The sequence below is a fragment of the Fukomys damarensis genome, unplaced genomic scaffold, assembly GCF_012274545.1.
Source record: "Fukomys damarensis isolate Sample0158 unplaced genomic scaffold, DMR_v1.0_HiC HiC_scaffold_1, whole genome shotgun sequence".
NCBI classification, from domain to species: domain Eukaryota; kingdom Metazoa; phylum Chordata; class Mammalia; order Rodentia; family Bathyergidae; genus Fukomys; species Fukomys damarensis.
The window spans coordinates 24,573,865-24,579,864 of record NW_022900913.1 but is presented as its reverse complement, the minus strand read 5'-3'; the positions used below and the strand labels follow the sequence as shown (position 1 = coordinate 24,579,864).

Below are 6,000 nucleotides of genomic sequence, written 5' to 3'. Positions count from 1 at the left end.
GAATTCTAATTAAATTTAAATATCTAAATAGCCACCTGTGCCTAGTGGCTATGATGTTGGACAGCCCAAAAAGTGTGATTACTGAATTTCCTGACCAGGCTTCTGTTAAGTGAAACTTCCTTTGCACAAGACCCAGATGCCACTGTGTGTGTAAACACTAGATGAGTCTCGGATCCTTTTCTTTCTGCACAGCTATTAATTAATAAACATGAAAGGAATAAAGTTTGGCTCTTGGTGCCAGGAGACTTCAACTAGTTTGAACCTAGTTCTGCCACTTATAACTTAGGAAAATCACCTGAATTGCATAAATATCTGACTCCCTGATTCAAAAGAGGAAATTATTATGAATGCTTCTAGGTTTTTCGTTAGAATTAAATAAGATAGTTATGGAAACATTTAGCAGCATGTGATCGTCTAGCAAATAATACTAAATATTCACAGGTAATCATTGGAGTATCTTTCACCAGAAACGCTTGGGGCCTAGAAGTGTTTCAGATTTGGATCATAAAATTTTGGAATACTTGCATATACACAGTGAGATACCCAGGGAAGGGGACCCAAATCTACACATAACATTTATGTTTCTATACATCGTATGTCCAGAGCCAAAGGTAATTTCCTACAGTATTCTTAGCACACCTGTGTTTTGACTGTAATCTGTCACATGAGGTCAGTTATGAGATTTTCCAAATAGCATTTTGACATTCAATAATTTTTAGATGTTGGTGTATTCTGCGTTGGGATTTTCATATGAGCAATAATATATGTATTTATTTATGTTAAAAACATATTGAATTGAATCTCAAGCTTCCTTAAAACACATAAAAGATATCTTTGGTAGGAAATATCAAAACGGAAAGTTAATGAATCTGATGTTGACTGTTAATCACTAGAATTGGTGACATCAGCAGCCATTTAAGCTGCTTAAATATATTTAAAATGCTTCAACCCCTATAAAAATCTGTCCTTAAAAAAAAAACCAAACAACTCATAAATGGCTTTAAGCCATTTGATTGCTCATAGCTTTTCTGCCCTAAGTCTGTCTTTTACTTGAACTTCTATTTCACTCTAAGGGTACAAACACACATACTGCAAAACTGTTGCATTCTTCCAGAGAAAGGAGAGTGAAATCCTTAAAAGTGATTTATTTTGGGGTCTTACTTTAGGTTCTCCCCTGCTATTCTCTACACTTGATCTTAGCCAAAAGACTGAGAAGTGATTCCCCTGCTATTCTCTTCAGCCCTAGATATATGGCTGTGGGTCACAATATTCTCCTAAACATATAAAACAAAGGCCATCTGCTTTTTTCATCCATTGTGAATGTCCCATGTAACAGTTAAGGCCTACACAGACAATGTCATCATCCCCTGAGAAACAGGCAACCTGCCCACTGCAGCTGCTTGCAAAGAAGAAAGAATGTGAACTATTTAGAAAATCTGAAACACACAGTGTCAGAAACTAAAATGAAACTTTTTGCAACAGTAAAAAAACCAGATGTTGAGCAGTCATGATGTGCAGGCGTAGGAATGTCTGGGGAAGTTATTACCAGAGAGAAACCTGCTGGATCCTATACCTTTTCTAGTACAGCAGTGCTCGGTGGGGCTCCTTTACCCAGCAGCATGTGGTGGTGCCACCTGTCTCCTTCATCCTCTGACCACAGACAAATGGAGTTTGTCTGGCCAAGTGTAACTTCAGAAGTCACTGGCTTACACAGTAGTTCACGAACTTGTCAGTGGTCCCTGTTTAATCCAATCATCCTACACCGGACTCCACAGACTTTGGTTTGCTGCCTCTGACCTCTGGAACACCTTTCTCTTCTCCATTCAGAAACTCTCTCCCTGGCCTTTGGTTTCTCATAGCTTCACTACTTCCAAAAAGCTGGCCTTGGGAATCAGTATGGGCGCCACGATGACAGCTTTCAATGCTACCAACACGAGAGCCTCGATGGCCTTGCAGATGCCATCAAAAGCAACAAATTCGGGACGTGCTGATTGGCTGCCGTCCTGGATTGCTGTGTGTCCCATGCCAGCATCTTGGGTAGCCTGTGGCTATCTCTCTGGGTAACACAATGTGATTAAGACATAAATAAGGGTGAGGCAGTGGTTTATTGCTTCCCGGAAAGCAATAAATGATGAGAGACATCTCCTAGCACAGAAAAGCTGTGGGCCTTTCCCAAAGCAACAGAGTCCACTACTGGAGCAAGAAAACTCATTTGTTTTTCGCCCAAATTAGTAAAACACTATTTACTCTCATTCCTAGTTTATACTATCATTCTTTTTCCCCTTTGCTCTCCTCTTTCATTAAACAGAACATATAGACACGATTCACAGAGGGCATGTAAATACTAGCTAACTTATGTGAGATTTGTGGAGTGTCTTTAGTGGCACTGTTGTAGCTGCCTCGATACTCTGATTCTATCCTCCATGGTTATTTTGTCTTTGGGGGAGAGCTGGAAATTGCATGGTGCCAAATCTGGCGAGCAGGGTGGATGAAGACTCACACTCTGTGGTTTTACGGGGAAAATCTGTTTATGCTACACAGAAAACGTCTGTGGTTCCATACTAGTATGCAGTATCATCACTAGCTGGTGCTCTTGGAAAAGCATACTCAAGATCTAGTTAAGGCGACCAAAAAAAAAAACAAATTGAAGCTACTTTACAGCCAGATCTTTATCAACGATAAAGAATGGTTCAGAAAAATACAATGAAGTAGAACTACGTACATTTTTGGCGAAGTGGACCCCTGACTTTCATACTGCAATTGGGGACATAATAATAGGACTCCTGGGCAGACGGAAAGCAGAGCCATCATCTTAGCGCCAGCATTGTCTGATGCAGCTTATCCAGACTCACGTGCTTTCCTACAGCTTGGGCCCTGGCACAATGGACACTGCCTTAGAAAATACAGATGTGTGGCTGCTACAGCTCTGTCTGCAGCAGTTCCCTGAGTCTGTCACGTACGCTTGTTTAAAAATGTCCTGGAGCAATGGTAATGACAGTCTTCAAGGAATTAACATCGATATGGGGCCGGTTTTTGATTATAGTAATACTGAACAAGATGAGAAAATGGAGGAGCAGCCTGAAACTCTTCAAAATGGCTTCAATCCTGAAGATTCAACTGCAGTAACTGTAATCAGGACCTAAATGAAAAGCCTCAGGTTTCAACAGAAGAGACTGCCGCATGCCCTGTGATACCCAAGAGAGCAGCTCTGCTAAACAGCATCCTTCATTCAGCGTAGAGTGAGAGAGTTCTTGGGCCTCACTTGAAGGGTGTCCCTGCGCAGGATATCACTGTGTTTCTCCAGTATTTGTACCTCTTTTTATCTGAAGTGCAGTAAGAACGCTACTATGAGACTCTTCCTGGAACACATCCTCCAACTCTGAACCAGATTATGGATCGGATATGTCTACTTCTAGATGCTTATTTCAGTTTACTGTTATCCTAATGATACCAGAAGCAAAAATGCTACTGACAAACCTCCACAAGTTCGTGAAATCCTGATCAGTGTTCAGCCTGAGCTCAACGAGACTGAAACATTTTATGAAGCTTTTATGTGAATCTTCAACCTCATCCAGGCAAGGAAGGTTTTGTTTGTGACCATCTCCCAGTGTCAAAAGGAAAGTGTCGACGACCTGGATCGTCACGTGTTGATGTTCCCCAGTAGGACTGCAGGCTTCCTGAACCTGTTCTAGACCATGGACATTGCGGTGAAGAGGTTATGAACTTTTTAAAATATGGGACTGAGCTGATTTTAAGTAAATGTACTTGTGTATTGATAAAAGTTTAATTTCTTATCATGTGTTTTGAATAGTTTTTTCTTTTAATAAAAAAATCACTACTGAAACATAAGAATATAGTTTTATCAGTGTGAAGCTGCCCCAGCACAAGCTTGTGATTATCGCTGCCTGCCCTGCAAGCTCAAGGAACTGAGTTCCATCCCTGGTACCAAATAAAACCCAAAACCAAACAAACAAGCTTGTGCTTGTGACAGAAATCAGGGATGAGGGCCAGGCATTTAGGTCAGTGGCACTGCTGCCTGCCTCATAAGCATAAGGTCCTGAGTTCGATCCCTGGTACCCCAAAGAAAAAAAAGAGAAAGAAATGGTCTTGCTAAGTTGACCAAGCTGAGCTTGAATTTGCAACCCTCCTGCCTCAGAGTCCTGGGATTCCCAGGATGCCCCGCTATGCCTGGCTTCCTTGATCATTTGTAAACTCTCTGTAGTCTTGAAAGAAAAGAAAAAACAAAATAACGAATGTCTTAACTCTCATACTGTCTTTATATAATATTTTAACTGAGGTGATTTAGTTCTTGGTACAAACAAAAAATTCAGGTCTCGCCACAATATGTATTCCCTTTTTATCTTTGTTTGCTACACTGTTTAAGAATTATTTGCAGACATCCAGGCATTATACAGTTGTGAGTTCCATGGCTGCAGATTTAGCTCAGTGGCTCCATGCCTGCCTTACAAGCGCAAGGTCCTGAGTTCAATCCCAGGTACTGAAAAAAAAATTTTTTTTTTGAGTCCTGGCTGAAACTGTATTTCAGTAGTACAGTGTTTGCCTAGCATGTGCAAGGTCCTGGGCTTAATTGCTAGTACCACCAAAAATGTTTTTAAACTCTAAAACAATGGATTCTTTATGATTTAAATATCCATTTTATAGGGATTACAATTTTTCAGGATCTTCATACTTTATCAATCTTTTATTTTATTTGTAAGGGTTCCATACTGAAAGCTGGCAATCATGGTAGGCCATGCCTGGTAATCCCAGCATTATGGCAGGCTAACTTTGAGACTACCCTTTGCAGTTTAGCAAGGACTAGGGGATGAAACAGTTAGAAGGCCCTGGGTTCAACCCCCAGTACGTGAGGGATGGGGGCAGGGACAGGATACCCACAACTGATTAACAAATTTCATGTATTTGTAAATTTTTTCAAGAAAATAAGCAACTAAACTTTACTGGCATTCAGTTTATACATGACATTTTGTTCTTCACAACTACTGATTTAATTCTACTTGAAATTGGTTTCCATAGTGAAAATTAACTTGTCAAGAATCAAACAAGTAGGGTCAGGGGTATAGCTCAGTATAGCTGAACCTACCTGGCAAGTGCAAGGTCCTAAGTCTGATCCCCAGTACGCAAAGAAAGAAAAGAATCAAGTAGCCAGGCATGGTGGTGCACACTTGTGATCCCAGCACATGGGAGGCTGAGGCAGTAAGATTACAAAGTCAAACCAGCCTGGGCAATTTAGCAACTCAGTGAGACTTTGTCTTAAAATAAAAAGAGTTGGGGATATAGTTCAATGCGAATGCTCTAGATTCAATTCCCAGGACTGTGGGGGGGGGGTCTATTTTAGAGAGGGAGACTCCCTGTGCCCTTAAGCTTTTGACTATACAGGGATTGTGAAGAAGGGCTTTATCAAATCTTTATGTAAAGTTTACTATTTTTGGTTTATAAGTGTTATAGAAGTTAACTGATGGTTAAAATGTCTACTTTTTCCCCCTTTGGTTTTATGAGCCAAGGTCTTACTATATAATTCAGGCTGGTCTTGAATTTGCAGTAATCCTCCTGGCCTCAGTCTCCTGAGTGCTGGGACTACAGTCCCATTCAGACTCCTTAAATTTAATCCTATAAATACTTCAGCTCCTTTAAAACGTGAGCATTCTTCTATATGACTACAATAGATTGACCAAAAGTAGAACATTAATATTATGTAGATTTCTGTTCTTTATACATTTCTATATTGTTGCAGTTATGCTATTTATAGCTGGACTTCTTGCTAAGATCCTTTCAATGATTATGCATTGCAGTTAGTTTTCATGTTTTTTAAATCTGGAACAATTCCCTAGCCATTGCATTTTTGAAGAATCTAGACCAGTTACTTTGCAGTGTCCCACAATTTGGATTTGTCTAGTTATTACTACGTTAGAGTCACAAAGAACTTTTTGACAAGAATGCTGTAAAAACACAGAATTAGGATGCCTACCACCTAAGTCGACC

The 6,000-nt window shown here is 40.2% G+C and overlaps 1 protein-coding gene and 1 pseudogene across 3 annotated transcripts in view; one reads left to right on the top strand and one right to left on the bottom strand.

Annotated features, from left to right (window-relative positions):
- Positions 1 to 6,000, bottom strand: part of Pdzd2 (PDZ domain containing 2) — a 248,168-nt gene that overhangs the window by 90,606 nt on the left and 151,562 nt on the right. The gene's annotated exons all lie outside the window — the stretch shown is intronic.
- On the top strand, positions 2,489 to 3,557 carry LOC109117447 (annotated as a pseudogene).